Source organism: Callorhinus ursinus, unplaced genomic scaffold (assembly GCF_003265705.2).
Source record: "Callorhinus ursinus isolate GAN/ISIS: 27379988/994484 unplaced genomic scaffold, GSC_fseal_2.0 scaffold81, whole genome shotgun sequence".
Classification (NCBI taxonomy): Eukaryota; Metazoa; Chordata; class Mammalia; order Carnivora; family Otariidae; genus Callorhinus; species Callorhinus ursinus.
In genome coordinates this window covers 3583474-3601284 of record NW_027397143.1, presented here as the reverse complement: position 1 = coordinate 3601284, position 17811 = coordinate 3583474, and the positions used below count along the sequence as shown (strand labels likewise).

General features: G+C 39.8%; 1 protein-coding gene across 3 annotated transcripts in view; it reads right to left on the bottom strand.

Moving 5' to 3' along the window:
* LOC112816284 (immunity-related GTPase family M protein 1-like) overlaps positions 1 to 4238 on the bottom strand; it is a 44351-nt gene extending 40113 nt beyond the window's left edge. For all 3 annotated transcript variants that reach the window (XM_025862718.2, XM_025862717.2, XM_025862716.2), the window contains exon 1: positions 3948 to 4238. The gene's annotated coding sequence lies outside the window, so the exon portion shown is untranslated. The remainder of the gene's footprint in view (positions 1 to 3947) is intronic.
* Positions 4239 to 17811: the final 13573 nt, after the last annotated feature.

The window sequence follows — 17811 nt, the reverse complement described above, 5'->3', positions numbered from 1 at the left end:
GAAAGAAATTGAAGAAGACACAAAGAAATGGAAAAACGTTCCATGCTCATGGATTGGGAGAATCAACATTGTGAAGATGTCAATGCTACCTAGAGCAATCTACACATTCAATGCAATCCCCATCAAAATACCATCCACTTTTTTCAAAGAAATGGAACAAATAATCCTAAAATTTGTATGGAACCAGAAGAGACCCCGAATAGCCAGAGGAATATTGAAAAAGAAAAGCAAAGCTGGCGGCATCACAATTCCGGACTTCCAGCTCTATTACAAAGCTGTCATCATCAAGACAGTATGGTACTGGCACAAAAACAGACACATAGATCAATGGAACAGAATCGAGAGCCCAGAAATGGACCCTCAACTCTATGGTCAACTTATTTTTGACAAAGCAGGAAAGAATGTCCAATGGCAAAAGGACAGTCTCTTCAACAAATGGTGTTGGGAAAATTGGACAGCCACATGCAGAAGAATGAAACTGGACCATTTCCTTACACCACACACAAAAATAGACTCCAAATGGTTGAAAGACCTAAACGTGAGACAGGAGTCCATCAACATCCTAAAGGAGAACACAGGCAGCAACCTTTTCGACCTCAGACGCAGCAACTTCTTCCTAGAAACATCGCCAAAGGCACGGGAAGCCAGGGCAAAAATGAGCTATTGGGATTTCATCAAGATAAAAAGCTTTTGCACAGCAAAAGAAACAGTCCACAAAACCAAAAGACAACCGACAGAATGGGAGAAGATATTTGCAAATCACGTATCAGATAAAGGGCTAGTATCCAAAATCTATAAAGAACTTATCAAACTCAACACCCAAAGAACAAATAATCCAATCAAGAAATGGGCAGAAGACATGAACAGACATTTCTCCAAAGAAGACATCCAAATGGCCAACAGGCACATGAAAAAGTGCTCAACATCGCTCGGCATCAGGGAAATCCAAATCAAAACCTCCATGAGATACCACCTCACACCCGTCAGAATGGCTAAAATTAACAAGTCAGGGAACGACAGATGTTGGCGGGGATGTGGAGAAAGGGGAACCCTCCTACACTGTTGGTGGGAATGCAAGCTGGTGCAACCACTCTGGAAAACAGTATGGAGGTTCCTCAAACAGTTGAAATTAGAGCTACCATTCGATCCAGCAATTGCACTACTGGGTATTTACCCCAAAGATACAAATGTAGGGACCCGAGGGGGTACGTGTACCCCAATGTTTATAGCAGGAATGTCCACAATAGCCAAACTGTGGAAAGAGCCAAGATGTCCATCGACAGATGAATGGATAAAGAAGAAGTGGTATATATACACAATGGAATATTATGCAGCCATCAAAAGGAATGAGATCTTGCCATTTGCAACGACGTGGATAGAACTGGAGGGTGTTATGCTGAGTGAAATAAGTCAATCAGAGAAAGACATGTATCACATGACCTCACTGATATGAGGAATTCTTAATCTCAGGAAACAAACTGAGTGTTACTGGAGTGGTTGGGGGTGGGAGGGATGGGATGGCTGGGTGATAGACATTGGGGAGGGTATGTGCTACGGTGAGCGCTGTGAATTGTGCAAGACTGTTGAATCACAGATCTGTACTTCTGAAACAAATAACGCAACATATTTTAAGAAAAAAGAAAAAGAAGAAGATAACAGGAGAGGAAGAAAAGGGGAGTATGTCAGAGGGGGAGACGAACCATGAGAAATGATGGACTCTGAAAAACAAACTGAGGGTTCTAGAGGGGAGGGTGGTAGGGGGATGGGTTAGCCTGGTGATGGGTATTGAGGAGGGCACGTTTTGCATGGAGCACTGGGTGTTATGAACAAACAATGAATCATGGAACACTGCACCAAAAACTAATGAAGTAATATATGGTGATTAACATAACAATAAAAATTTAAAAAAATGAAAAAAAAATAAATAAAAATTTAGGTAAATTTTTAAATCATTTCTGAAACCTTTTTGATAAACTAAAACTCAGTTTTGCTGAGTAAAAGTAATGATTTAAGTTAAATTCATTACATTTCTAGATCATATCCAAATAAATTAAAATCATGAAACATTAATTACTAAACATACATGTCTCTAATATTGGCTTCTTTATTACTGAGAAACTAAAGATAAATGTAAGTCTGTTGGTAAACTTTTGTATGGAAAGATTGTACTGTAAAAAAAGCATGTGTTTCTAGAAGTTATAAAGTGTATTTATAAACTTCCCATCTCAAGAACAGAACACTGGTCTAACACACAGTTAACAAGTGCTTACTGCTTAATTTTCACTAGAAATTAAAGTTTCTAAGTGTTAAGAACTCTAATGTGTGTGGTTAAAGCTACTAAAAATTAAAAAAGGAAACAACTCTGAAAGAAAGAAATCTAGGTTATGTGCTTTTGGTAAAAAAAAAATGTATATGGACTGGAGAAACACTTTTTTTGAGGTGAAAGAAAGTAGTAGAAAGATTATGAAAAATGAACCTTTGGAAAGGAATTTATTCATGGTCAGGACTGACAAACATTGTAATGAATATGTTCTCATAGAAAAGTATGATGCAAAATTAGAATTTGGTTTCCTATAACAAAGATTTGATGGTTATTTTAAACATTTGATTACTTTTGGTAATAAGTTGTGAAAGTTCCCTTACCATTTAAGTGATCTTCCTAGAAAACAAAGATTCTGTGTTTTATGTTGCATTTCCACGGGTGTTCTAGAAATTATGTGAAATTCCTGGAAATCTGATATGTCCTAGTATAATGTTATCGCTTGTAATTACTCTCTTACCTTCTGAAATTGCTGTCATCAAAGCTGAGGTTCACATTAAAAGGACTGAACCAGAGTATCAGGAAAATGACCCAGCTGACTCACATAAAAAAACAGCCAGGAAAAGAATCTGTAAAGATTGTGGCACATGTGGATAACATCCATTCTGCTGCTAGAAAAATGTCCCCTCATTGTGAGATTTTTACCATTCTGATGCCGAGTTAACATGGTACACTTCTGAACCAGAGAAAATAAGATGGATAAACGATGGCTCTAAGTTGAACAAATAGGGATTTACGAAACACAAGACATCTGCTTGATTCTTCCTGACTCACTAGCAAACACCTTTTTGTGTTGTTTTTTCATTCCTTCACCCATCATAGTGCATTTCAGATGACTCAAACTATGGCTACATATTGGAGGGGAGACTTCTATAAAATTGTGGAAATCTCCCAGCAATGTCTGACTTGTCCGGCCCATTATCCTGGAAAAATTATTTTTGCCCCCAGAGACCTCACACCTCCTTCTTTGAGAGACATTTGAACACTCACAGCTGGTCTTTATTCAGTAGTCACCTAGCCTGGGTTATCAATATGTTCTTCTTACTATGTGTGTGTTTTCCAGTTAGGATGAAGCTTTGCCCTGCGGCAAAGCTGATGCCCTCACAGTGGTAAAGGAACTGTTAATGACTTCTTTCTCTTTCCTTTCTTCCTTTAAAAACATTTCCTTTCCTATAGCTCAATGGAGCTCCTTCCTATTTGCTAGATAAGATGCTGCCTAACTCATGAATCATTTAATGAAGCTAATCACTCTTTAAAATTTGTTGATTTTAATTTTTTAACAGCTAATAAGCATTGTCTCCTCAGAAAAAGGTATTTAGGCATAAGATGGAGGGTGTCTGATCCAGAAGCTCTTGGGGAAAAGCCCCTATGCACTGACACCCCTGACATTCACATGTTCCTTGTGCAGTTCACAGGAATAAAGTTTGTTCTCGAAATGCCCTCTGAAAATGTCCCAAATAGTTAAATGCTCTAACTGGCTTAAAGCCATCCACCAGACATCCTGCCCCTCAGCCTTCCAAGTCCACAGCACCTAAAATCAAGCATGCAGACTCTCCCAACCTCAGGCCTACAGATCTATAATTCTATTTTTAGACCCGTACTCAATCCAAAATGATTTCTTGCTTACCTGCTCCTGAAGGAAAAGAGGCTTCTGGTGTCAGAGCTGAGCTCTGAATATGCCCCCGGGCAGCACAGGAAATGCTGAGCCTGGATGAAGTGCTCCCTGCAACCCACAACAGGAACACTCCTCTGCACAGACTGGCCTTGCACTGGAACACACCCTGTGTGCTGATACAGTCACTGCGGAGATAAAGAGTGGACAGTCATCTGAAATATCTAAACTGTGTGTGAGGAGCTGACAGGATTTAAAACCTCTCTGGCATCTGTTCCACCCTCACAGGATCTGGCCAATAGTGAAGCAGCCATCACATTGCAGAGCCCTGCATTTGCAAGAACAGAAAGTGAAAACAAAGTTCTGAGGGCTCCTTTTCCAAGAAACACAGCCATTGCCAGGAAGTGAAAGTGAAAGTCACCACGGTCATTGATTTTGTGTGTTTTTGACATCATGAATGAGAGCAGGGCACGGGATCCCAGGCAGCATGGGATCCCAGGCACCCAGATTCTCAGTGACGCCCAAAGGACACCCTAATCAGGCCCCAGGCTCAAGGCCAAGCACAATCTGAATCCAGATTCAGAGAACACAGGCCTGAGTCCTGGGAAAATGACACTCATGACCTCCCTGTTAACCATGGACAGCCCATACTGTATGGGGAGTGAAGTCTAATAAAGAGGGTATCTAGTCCTGTCCCTGGTTCCTGGCACAGAGCTTCAGAAACCCCGGGAATTTCCTGAGTGATGGGAGCTGACTTTGTTATGCTAATGAAGTGATCCCAGGCAGGATCCTAGATAGCTTCAGGTCAGTGGCTGGTCACCAGGAAGACCCACCAACTGTACAGGGTGGGGACTATGGGCCACCTGGACCTCTCAGAGGAGAAGGGGGTAGAGCCTGAGTTCAGTTAAGTAGCCAATGATTTGAGCAATCATGTCTTTGTAATGTAACCCCAATCAAAATTCTGAATACCAAGGCTCAGTGGGCTTCTTGGTTGTTTGCACTGATGTTCTGGGAGGCCGCATACTCTGACTCCATGGAGAGAGACAGGGAAGCTGTGTACTCCCTCCAAGAACCCACCCTATGTGAATCCTTTTTAATAAAACTGTACTTGTATGACACTTTCCTGACTCATGTGAATCATTCTAATCAATTAGCAAGCTGAGGGTATTATAGGAACCCTCTAATTTGCAGACAATTGGAGGTCCAGGTGACCTACAGAATCCCCCCAAGTGTAGTTGGCATGTGATGTGAAGGTAGTCTTCTCAAGGACTGAGCCCTGATACCTGGGAGTCTGTTAACTCTGGGTGGTTAGTGCAGAAATTAAAAGGCAGTATATCAAGTTGGGGTGGAAACTGAATAGAGAGTAACTCTGTACCCTTGGCAGTCATATTCTGGCTTTAATTTTTTTTCATTTATTTGTTGAAAAGAAATCAGCTATGTAGTTTATAAACCAAGAGCTATAAGGTGTATACCGTGCACACAATGGGCATTCATCAAGTTTCTGTACCAGAGGGACTCTGTCATCTTTACAGGTCTATTTAATGAACATAGGAAGAAATATACACATCTGTTTTCTCCTCTTTGCAAAAATGGCAGCATACCCTATACAATGTCCTGTACCCTGGGTTCTTCATTTGCTTTCATAATTGTTCTGGATGAAAACACTCAAAGCTCTTCCTATTAAAAATATTTTTATTAATGTCTTTTCAAACATCTGGTAAGACAAATAGCATAAGAAATAAGACCTATGTGAACTATAGCTCAATAAAGCTGTCATTCTAAAAAAGAAGAAATGGGATGCACCATCAGCCCAGTAAACTCTTGTGATCCCTGCAAATAGCAGCTCTCTCCTCCAACCTGGAGTTTATATCCCCCACACACACCAGTTTTTGATTGAAGAATAATTAACATAAAAATTATATTAGTTTTAGGTGCACAACATTGATTCAACAACTCTATACATTACTCAAAGCTCTCCACAGTAAGTGCAATCACCATCTGTCACCACACAGCATTGTTACAATATAATTAACTATATTCCCTATGTTGCACTATTCATCTCTGTCAATTATTTACTTTATTACTGGAAGTGTGTACCTCTTAGTCTCCTTTATTTATTTTACCTTTCCCCCCCACCCACCTCCCCTCTGGCAATTACCAGTTTGTTCTCTGTATTTAATAGTCTGTTTTGTTCTCATGTTCTCATTTGTTTGCTTGTTCAGATTTCATATATAAGTAAAATTATATAGTATTTGTCTTTCTGTTTCTGACTTATTTCACTTAGTATAATACCTCCTAAGTGACCCATGTTGTTGCAAATGGCAAGCTCTCATATATATATATATACAACACACACTTCATCTTCTGTATCTATTCATCTATCAATGCACATTTGCATTGCTTCCATATCTTAACTATAGTAAATAATGCTGCAGTAAACATCAAGGTGCAGATATCTTTTTGAATTAGTGTTTTTGTTTTCTTTGGTTAAATGCACAATAATGGAATTACTAGATTTTATCTTTTACTAGATTCCATCTTGTAATATATGTTTAATCTTTTGATGAAATGCCATACAGTTTTCCACAGTGGTTGCACCAATTTACATTCTCTCAACAGGGCAGAAATCGTTCCCTTTGTCCCACATCCTCATCAACACCAACACTTGGTATTTTTTATCTTTTCAATACTAGCCATTCTGACTTGTGTGAGATAACTCACTGTGTTTTTGATTTGCATTTCCCTGATAATTAGTAATGTTGATCATCTTTTCATCTGTATTGGTCATCTGCATGCTTTGGTTTGGGAATTTCTTGGGGGGGGAGGAGTAATGTCCACTCAGGTCATCTGCTCATTTTTAAAATCAGATTTTTTTTTTGGTACTGAGTTGTATAAGTTCTTTATAACTTTTCTATAATAATCTCTTATCAGATATAATATTTTGCAAATATCTTCCCATTTATGAGTTGCCTTCTGTTTTGTGTATAGTTTCCTTCTCTGTGCAAAAGCTTTATATTTTCTTGTAGTCACAATAATTTATGTTGCTGAGGGAGACATGCAAGAGATTACTGCATACATTTTTTAAGAGTTTTATGGTTTCACAAAACAGGATCACAGGGGAAGGGAGGGAAAAATAAAATAAGATGAAATCAGAGAGGGAGGCAAACTTTTTTTTTTAAAGAGACTCTTAAAATAAATTTTATTATTTTTTATTTTTTAAATAGAGACTTTTTTAAAATAAATTTTATTATTTTTTATTTTTCTAATTTTTTAATTTTTAAAAAAATTTTAAAAAGATTTTATTTATTTATTTGATAGAGAGAGAGTGTACACAAGCTGGGGGAGTGGCAGGCTGAGGAAGAGAGAGAAGCAGGCTCCCCATGGAGCAGTGAGCCCCACACCAGGCTCAATCCTTGGACCTCAGGATCATGACCTTAATGGACTAAGCCACCCAGAAACCCCTTTTTTAAAATTTTTAAAAGATTTTATTTATGGGGCACCTGGGTGGCTCAGCCGGTTAAGTGGCTGCTTTCGGCTCAGGTCATGATCTCAGAGTTTTGGGATCAAGCCCCACATCAGGCTCCCTGCTCCACGGGGAGCCTACTTCTCCCTCTCCCATTCCCCTGCTTGTGTTCCCTCTCTTGCTGTGTCTCTCTCTCTTTCTCTCAAATAAATAAATAAATCTTTATTGTGCTTTAGAGAGAGCACAAGCAGGGGTGGGGACAGAGGGAAAGAGAGAAGCAGACTCCCCACTGAGCAGGGAGCCAGACACGGAGCTTGATCCAGGATGCTGAGATCATGACCCAATCAAAGGCAGATGTTTAACTGACTGAGCCACCCAGATGCCCCAACTATAAGAGACTCAACTAGGACATAAACTGAGGGTTGCTGGAGGAGAGGTAGGTGGGAGGATGGAGTAACTGGATGATGGGCATTAAGGAGGGCACATGATGTAATGAGCACTGGGTGTTATATTTAACTGATGAATAACTGAACTCTACCTCTCTTTTGGTATTGGTTGAGACCTGATTTGTGGCCCAGTATGTGGTCTATTCTGGAGAAAGTTCCATGTCCACTCGAGAAGAATGAGCAGTCTATTGTGTTAGGATGGAATGTTCTGTATATCTACAAAGTCCATCTGGTCCAATGTGTCATTCAAAGCTTTTGTTTCTTTGTTAATCTTCTGCTTAGATGATCTGTCCATTGCTGTGAGTGGAGTGTTGAAATCTCCTACTATTAATGTATTATTATCAATATGTTTCTTTATTTTGGTTATTAATTGGTTTATATAATTGGCTACTCCCATGTTGGGGGCATAGATATTTACAATTGTTAGATCTTCTTGTTTGATAGAAACTTTAAGTATGATATAGTGTCCCTCTACATCTTTTACTACAGTCTTTGGTTTAAAATATAATTTGTGTGATGTGAGAATTGCTATCCCAGCTTTCTTTTGTGGTCCGTTGGTGTGGTAAATTGTTCTCCATCCCCTCACTTTCAACCTAGAGGTGGCTTTAGGTTCAAAATGAGTCTCTTATAGACAGCATATGGATGGGTCCTACTTTTTTATTCAACCTGAAACCTGTGTCTCTTCATGGGAACATTCAGCCCATTCATGTTGAGAGTAACTGTTGAAAGATATGAATTTAGTGCCGTTATATTGCCTATAAGGTCCCTGTTTCCATAGGTTTTCTGTTTTTTTCTGTTCTGTGTGACTCTTGGGGTTTCTCTTTGTTTATGGAATCCCCCTTAATATTTCTTGTAGGGCTGGTTTGGTGTTTTATATATTCTTTCAGTTTCTGCCTATCCTGAAAGCTCTTTATCTCTCCATCTGTTCTTGAATGACAGTCTTACTGGGTAAAGTATTCTTGGCTGCATGTTCTTTTCATTTAGTACCCTAAATATGTCTTGCTAGCCCTTCCTGGCTTACCAGGTCTCTGTGGACAGGTCTGATGTTATTCTAATATTCCTCCCTCTTTAGGTAAGAAATTCTTCCCATAGCTGCTCTCAGGATAGCTTCCTTGGCTCTAAGATTTGTAAGCTTCACTATTACTTGTTGGGGTGTTGATCTATTTTTATTGATTTTAGGAGGGGTACTCTCTGCCTCTTGGACTCTAATGCTTGTTTCCTTCCTCAGATTAAGGAAGTTCTCAACTATGATTTGCTCAAATATACCTTCTACTCTCTCTCTCCATCCCCTTGGGGATCCTGATAATTCTGACATTGGAACGTTTCATGGTTGTTGATCTCTCTATGTCTATTTGCATGTGCTACTAGCTGCCTATCCCTATCTTCTTCAGCTTCCTTCCTTTCTATCAGCTTATTTCTAGATTACTAATTCATTCTTTGGCCTCATTTACCCTGGCTATTAGAGTATTCAGTTTAGATTGCATCTCGTTCATAGCATTTTTTTTTTTTAAAACCCAAACTCTTTTTTTTTTTAAGATTTTATTTATTCATTCATGAGAGACAGAGGGAGAGAAAGAGAGAGAGAGAGAGAGAGAAGCAGAGAGAGAAGCAGGCTCCCAAGGAGCAGGGAGCCCGATGCGGGACTCGATCCCAGGACCCTGGGATCATGACCTGAGCCGAAGGCAGACGCTTAACCATCTGAGCCACCCAGGCGCCCCTCGTTCATAGCATTTTTAAGTTCGGCCTGATTAGATCTCATTTCTGCCCTTAGAAGTTTTATATTGTCACTAATGCTTTTTTTAAGCCTTGCTATTGACTTCATGATTGCTATCTTGAAGTCTATCTCTGTCATCTTGCTTATATCCATATCCATTAGTTCTGTGGCAGAGGACATTGTCTCTGGTTCTTTTCTTTGTTGGGAGTTCCTCCTGCTAGTCATTCTGTTGAGGGATGGTTGAGCAAATGGACAGAGTCCAAAATATCAACCACAATGCAAGATAGATGCAACCTAGCAAAATCAGGAGTGGTCAGACGCCACCACCAAAAAAAACAAAGCCAAAACTTAAAAATTGAAAAAATTTTTAAAAATTAAAAAAAAAAAAAGGTGGAGGGAAGACAAAGGGGATTCTAATCTCTCAGTGTGGACAAAGCAGAGTGTTTCAGTTGTTCCTGGGTGTATTTTGGTCTCTGTGTTAGAGGACACTATGTCCCAAAATTACTAGGCAAGTAAAACTTGTATATATAAAAAGGTAAAACTTAGTAGAGTCAAACACAGGCTACAATAATGCATATATCTATAAAAAATATAGGTGTGTAAAAATACAAGTTCAAAATGTGACTATGAAAAATGAGTTGGTAAATAGGCATCTTGTTGAAATGAAGAGAAGGTATAAAGAAAAATATAGCAGGGGAAACCATGAATTGAGAAACATGAGAAAAGGAAAATTATATCTGAAAAATAAACAAGTCATGGGGCAACACCTGGAACTCAATATACAATTTTCCCCTGGCATTGGGATTTTACAGTCTTATATCCAAAGGATTGTCATCCACTTGTTCTTCCAGCCAGTCTTCTCGGGGAAGGACCTTCCTCACTGTTTCTCAGGTAACCCTGCCTGTGTGGAGTTGCCTTCCCCCCCATCCCCCCCCAAGGGAGATGGGCTCAGTGGAAACAGGTCTTTTGTGTGGCTTTGTTCCCTGGGTTCTTTTCTGTGCCTTTTCAGGGGATCAGAGCAAAAATGGCTGCAGCCAAAACTCTGGCCCAGAGCAGAAAATTGGCAGTCTGCCCTCTTTAATAAACTCTCCAGGACAGTCTCCACTTTTGTATCAGCCACAGAAAAATCACAGTCTCCCATGGTGCTTGCCCACAGCAACTCTCTGAGAAGTGTTTTCAGGGGCCTGGGAGAGCCTCTGCCCTCTGTGCTTCTAGAACCATGAGCGGCTGTGGGCTTACACACACACCTGAAGCTCCAGGATCATGTCTTGTTTTGCCCTAAAGCCCTTTCCCAGCCTCTACTGCTCTGTGAGTTTTTGCCCAATCCTGAGCACAGGTTTCAGATTTTTTTCAGGCTGTTCAAGGAAAGAGTGAATATTGACCCGCCCAGTTCTCTGTTTCTGGTGATCCTAGCTAAGTTTCTCTTCCTGGGCTTGCTGACCATAACCTGCTTCCTGGCTCTGATGCTCCAGCCCTCTACCATTTCAGGAATCTCCTTTTGCTCCTTTTGTGGTCCCTCCTAACCTGAGACCACAATGCCTTACCTAGAATTCTGCCATTTTATTTCCAGAGCCCCCTTTCTGAGAGGGATGTCTCTCCCTAGAGCAGATTTCTAAGGGTTCTGATTTTGTGCTGATTTTGTGTTTACCAGCTTATGGTGGCTCCCTTCATCTTCTGTTTATCTTCCAATATCTCCCGACAGATTTAACACTCTGCAGGGTTTACCTTGCCAAAGGCAGTCGCTTTTCTGCTGGTAGAGATCCAGATATATATATATTCTTACATCTCAGGCTGATTTTGTGGGTGTTCAAAATGGTTCGCTAGCTATCCAGCTAAGTTCAGGGGACCAGTTGAAATGAGTCCCCTTCTCTCTGCCATCTTGCCTCTAACCCCAAAACAAGAATTCTTCTCATTTCTCTGTTCTATTGTTTTTTTAGTTTCTATTTCATTTATCTCTGCTCTATCTTTATTGTTTCTTCCTTCTTCTGGCCTTAGGCTTTGTTTGTTCTTTTTCTAGCTCCTTTAGGTGAAAGGTTAGGTTTTTTATTTGAGATATTCCTTACATCTTGAGGTAGGCCTTTATTGCTCTATGTTTCCTTCTGAGGTTCATGTACGCTGTACCCTAAAGGTTGAACTATTGTGTTTCTATTTTCATCTGTTTCAGATGAAAGGAATTTTTTATTTCCTCTTCGATTTCCTTGTTGACCCATTCTTTGTTTAGTATCATGTTGTTTAATCTCCATGTATTTGTGGTCTTTTCAACTTTTTTCTTGTGGTTGACTTCTAGTTTATAGCATTGTGGTCAAAAATTATGCATGGTATGACTTCAATATTTTTGTATTTGTTGAGGCCTGATTTGTGACCTGGTATGTGATCTATTCTGGAGACTATTCCCTGTGCACTTAAAAAGAATGTGTATTCTGCTGCTTTAGGACAGAATGTTCTGAATACATCTGCTAAGTCCATCTGGTCCAGTGTGTCATTCAAAGCCAGTGTTTCCTTATGATTTTCTGTTTTGGTGATCCATCCATTGATCTAAATGTGGTGTTAAAGTCCCCTACTATTATTGTATTATTGTCAGCTGGTTCCTTTATGTTTATTATTAATTGTTTTATATATTTGGGTGCTCCCATATTGGGCACATAAATATTTACAATTATATCTTGTTTGATTGTCCCCTTTATGATTATATAATGCCCTTCTTCATCTCTTGTTACAGTCTTTGTTTTAAAGTCTAGTTTTTCTGATATAAATGTTGCTACTCTGGCTTTCCTCTGATATCCATTTGCATGATAAATATTTCTCTATCCCCTCACTTTTGATCTGCAGGTGCCTTAAGTCTAAAACGAGTCTCTTGTAGACAGCATATAGATGGGTCTAGTTTATTTATCCACTCTATCACTTTATGTCTTTTGATTGTTCATTTAAATCCAAAGTAATTATTGGTAAAAATGTACTTAGTTCCATTTTGCTACTTGTTTTGTTGTTTTTGTAGTCCTCTTATTCTTTCCTCTCGCTCTCCTGTTCTTGGTTTTCTGGTTTTCATTCGTGATACACTTGGATTCCTTACTCTTTATTTTTGCATATCTATTACTGTTTTTTTAATTTCTCCTTACCATTTAGTTTATATATAACACCTTCTGCATATAACAGTCAATACTAAGCTGACGGTCACTTAATTTTGAACTCATTCTTTACTCTTCTTGCCCCCAAGCTTCGGATACTTGGTATCATACTTTACATCTTTTATTTGTGAGTCCCTTGACTGAGTTCTACAGAAATACTTAGTTTTACTGCCTTTATGGGGTTTTTTTTGGTTTTTTGGTTTTTTTTTTACTTTTTATACTCTCACTTATGGTCTCTCCTTTCCACTCAAAGTGTCCCCTTTAATATGACTTATGGGACTGGTTTAGTGGTTGTGAACTATTTCATTTTTGTCTGAGAAATGCTTCATCTCTCTATTCAGAATGGTAACCTTGCTAAATAGAGTATTCTTGGCTGCATATTTTATTTCCCTTCAGCCCTTTGAATGCATCATGCCACTCTCTTCTAGCATGGGAAATTTCTGCTGAAAATCAGCTGGTAACCTTATGGGGTTTCTTTTGTATGTAATTCTTTTCTCTTGCACCCATTAAAATCTTTCTTTATCACTATTTCTTGCCATTTTAATTACTATGTGTCTTTGCGTGGGCCACCTTGGGTTGATTTTGTTGGGGGAATTTTGTGCTCCCTGAATGTGGTTCTGTTTCCCTCCCTGAATTTGGGAAGTTTTCAGCTATTATTTCTCCAAACACATTTTCTGCCACAATTTCTCCTCTCTTCTTCTTCTTCTGAGATCCCTATAATGCAAATGTTATTATGCTTGGTGGAGTCACTGGGTTCTCTAAGTCTGTTCTCATTATGCAGTATTTATTTGTGTCTTGTCTGTTCAGCTTGATTGCTTTCCACAACTCTATCCTCTAGCTCATTAATAAGTTCCTCTGCTTCCTGTAGCCTACTATTTATTCCATCTTTTGTATTTTATTAAGGTTTTATGTATGTAATTGAGACACACACAGAGAGAGAGCACAAGCAGGGGGAGGAGTAGAGTGGGAGGGATAAGAAGACGCCATGCTGAGTGCATAGTCCAATGCAGGGCTCAATCCCATGACCCCAAGATCAAATTCAAGAGTCAGACACAACCAACTGAGCTACCAAGGCACCCACCATCTATTGTATTTTTAACTTCATTGATTGAGTTATTAATCTCTAATGTTATTTTTTATCCCTTTATCAAGGGTCTCACTCATGTCCTCCACACCTTCCTGCAGTCCAGTGAGTATCTTTATGATTATTACTTTCAATTCTCTGTCAGGCATAGTACTTATTTCAGTTTCCCTTAGATCTCCTGCTATGATTTTTGTCCTGTTCTTCATTTGGGACATATTTCTCTGTCTCCTTATTTTATCTACCTCTCTGTTTCTATGTGTTAGGAAATTCAACTATACCCTCTGCTCTTGAAAGTAGTGGCTTTATGAAGAAGTCCTATAGTACCCAGCAGTGCAGTATTCCCTGTTCCCCAGAACCTGGCACCTCAGAGGAGTCTCCTATGTGTGTTGCTTGCATCTTGATTGTGTCTGACTCGCTTTTCCTTTCAGTCCAGACTTCTGCATTGACTCTGTGCCTGCTGTGATCTATTCTTACTCTCTGTCGTGTTAGTGAGACCCAGGTAAGACTACTTGGAAGGGGTGGGACTATTGGAGGGCTCAGGGATGGGGCCACTGTTTTAGCAAAATTTGTAGTGAGCCACTAATTCCATGTTAGATTCTACCTATGTGGGCAGCAGCTAGGGACATGGCATGCATTAACAGGGTAGTCGTGGGGACATGGTGGGTGGCAATGGTGGCAATAAGGGGTGTGCCATGGCTGGGCACACATAGGATGGGCATGGAGCAAGGCAGTGTCTGGAGGCAAATGGCAGCTAGACATGTATGTGGCATATCTAAATTTGCACAAAGCTGCTAGTTCTAGGACAGATCTCTGAAGTGCAATGGTGGTTAGGAGCACAGTTGCATTAATGGCAGCTGCCAGGGACCTAGTATATGGCACCACCTGCAGCCATCTGCTTGCCACAACTGTGTGCAGTGGCTTGGTGAGGCACATGTGGCATTAGCAATATTTACAGTGAGCTGCTATTCTTAGGTATGGCAGTGCACACTGACAGCAGGTTAGGTAGCAAGTGTTCGTGCAGTAGCTTCTCAGGAAGGTGAATTCTGTGCCTATGCTGGGGAGCAGGGAAGAAAAATGGCACTTGTCAGCTCATTTGTTCCTGGAGAAGTGCCCCCAACAGTCTCCAAAATCCATATAAACACGTCTCCCTCTCATTTGCCCAAGACATTGTGCAAACTCTTCATTCTGTGTTGCCTCTGGCACTGTTGACTCTTTCAGGGCAGGGACCCAGGTATCACTTGCCCTTCAGGCTCAACTAGTACTGAGTCAACTGGTTTTTAAAACTCTAGGTTCCAAGACCTCCTGGTTATACAAACTCACAGAATTCAACCCCTCTATTTTCAAGACCAGATGCTATGGGATTTATTTTCCCTATTTGGGCTCCCTGGTGTTTTTGCCTCTCCACACCCCAAGCTCCCTACTTCCTGCAGGCAGCTGCTGACTGCCATTTCTACCCTTCTCCCTAAACTCTCCTTTACAGCTTCCACCATTTAGTTGTGCAATTTGTTCCACCACTATTCAAATCACTTTCTAGTTTACTTACTTGGATGTGAGTGATATGTACTTATAAATGTGGAACAGGGTGAGCTTAGTGTCCTCCTTTCCTGCTATCTTCCCAGATTCATCTACTAGAGCTCTTTGTGTTATAAGGAGGCTTACATAAAACATGTTGTAGTTAGAACAAACTATTTTAAGCCTGAAAAAACTAACTTCAGTCTCAAAGATAAATGACGTTTTGCTCCTCTTCCATTTTATGTTCCTATGTCACAATTTGTGTCTTTTTATGTTCTTTACACATCAAGAAATTGTTTCAGCTCTAGTTATTTTAATATTTTTGTCTGTTAAATTTTGTCATAGCATTAAGTGATTACACGCCATCATTAAAGTATTAGAGTATTCTGAATTTTATTATATATTATTTTTGCCAGTAACATTTATATTTTAATATATGTTTTCTTGTTTCTAATTAACATCTTTTCATTACATCATGAGAATTTTTAGCATTTCCTGTAAGGTGGGTCTATTTGTCATGAATTCCCTCAGATTTAGTTGGACTGGGAAAGTCTTTATTTCTCCTTCATTTCTTTTTTTTTTTTAAAGATTTATTTATTTATCCTGAGAGAGTGAGAATGAGAGAGAGAGAGAGTACATGAGAACAGGGAGGGTTAGAGGGAGAAGCAGGCCCCTCGCGGAGCAGGGAGCCTGATGCGGGACTCGATCCCGGGACTCCAGGATCATGACCTGAGCCGAAGGCAGTCGTTTAACCAACTGAGCCACCCAGGCGCCCCTCTCCTTCATTTCTAAAGGACAGCTGTGCTATGTAAAACATTTTTTTTTTTTTGCCGTGTTGCAGCATCATCCCTGTTTCTTCTGGTCTACAAGGTTTTTACTGACAAATCTGCTGATAGCATTACATTATCACTGTCTGTAAGTATGCATTTTTTGTAACATATTTACTGTCACCCTCTCTCACCAAAATGGAAGCCCCCTGAGGTCAAAGACATTCTCTTGTTAACCTGTCACCCACACATTTAGCATCTGCCACATAGACACTCACTAAATATTTATTAAGAGATTGAATAAAGTTAAACTGAAGTAGGGGTCAAGGTCCCACATGCAATGGGACAACTCACACTTTGACATTTTTTTATTTAACTTCATGAAATGTAAATTTAACCAAAATGGCTTGGTGAATTCATGTAATGAGCAGAGAGCATTTTCTCCTTCCCATTGAAGGCATAATCATGAGGGATTATTTCTGAGGACTGTAATTTATTGCCTCTGTCCTGTGGAAACCATCTCAGCATCACAACAATAAACATTTGCAGTTTTATGAGCCACAATGGCATATTTTCCCTCACTTTCCAGAAACCCATAAGAAGGCATCTACTGAAAGGGACATTGGAGGGAGTCCTGACTGATGACCACACATTCCCCACTGCTTCTACTACTATTTACTTCCTCTTCCCCTTCCTCATATCTTCATCACCACCATTAGTAACCCTAGCCATCAGAGTTCACAAATTCCTGACATGTGAGGATGGCTTAATGTAACCCATCTGCTTTTTTCATATTTCTCCCTTCATCCCCCTTATTGCATCTATCTCTAAAAGGAAACAAAATAATATATTACTTTTACTGAGTTTTCCCTACACTCTAATTCTAGTCTATGCTCATTAATATGACCATGCTTACAGAACTGAGATGTAAGAGATAAGGAACTGCCTGAGATAAGACAACTAGTAAAGGTCCCAGATTATTAAATTATGAGCTCCAGGTCTCACCCAATCAGTGGGATTCCACAGACCAAACTCCTTATATGAATAGTTTTCTCCTTTACTATCCATCAATTTTTCCCTCTCTTCTGTATTTTTCTTCTTTCATTCCCTATATAGTTCATATTTCTATACTATTTGCTTTTCGTTGCTGTTGTTGTTATTATTTTAAAACATCTTAAGGAGCCTCGGAATATGACATAGTGGGAGGATGCTAAGTGCACTTCATCCCATGGATATTGCTAGATCCACATCATTGCAATTAACTCAGAAAATGACCCAAAGACTGGCAAAACAGACTCTCCACAGTTAATTGTATAAGGGGAGGTCACATCAAAATGGTAGGAAGGGCAGAGAGGCAGTAAAGAACAAAACTCCCAGTGAAACTAATCACATACTGGAAGGACACCATAAACACAGAGAAGGAAGAGGAATCGACCCCACACCAGGCACCTCAGACATGGGGTTACTGCACTAGGAAGATGAGTCCCCATAACATTCCACTTTGAAAACCAGTGGGAATTAAAATCATGAGTATTTACAGTCAGTGGTGCTTAACACCAGGTACTTTAGAAATCAACTGGCTCAGCTCTGGAAGAGCAAAATGCAATAGGAAACTGAGTCCCAGACCTTAATGAGACAGCATAACAGACAACTCTGTTGAGATACAGCATAAAAGCAAAACTTTCAAATGTGCCTGGGGTATAAAAGATTTATCTGCCAAACTCAGAATGTGTGCTGGTAGAGGCAGGCATCTTTAGGAGACTTTCCA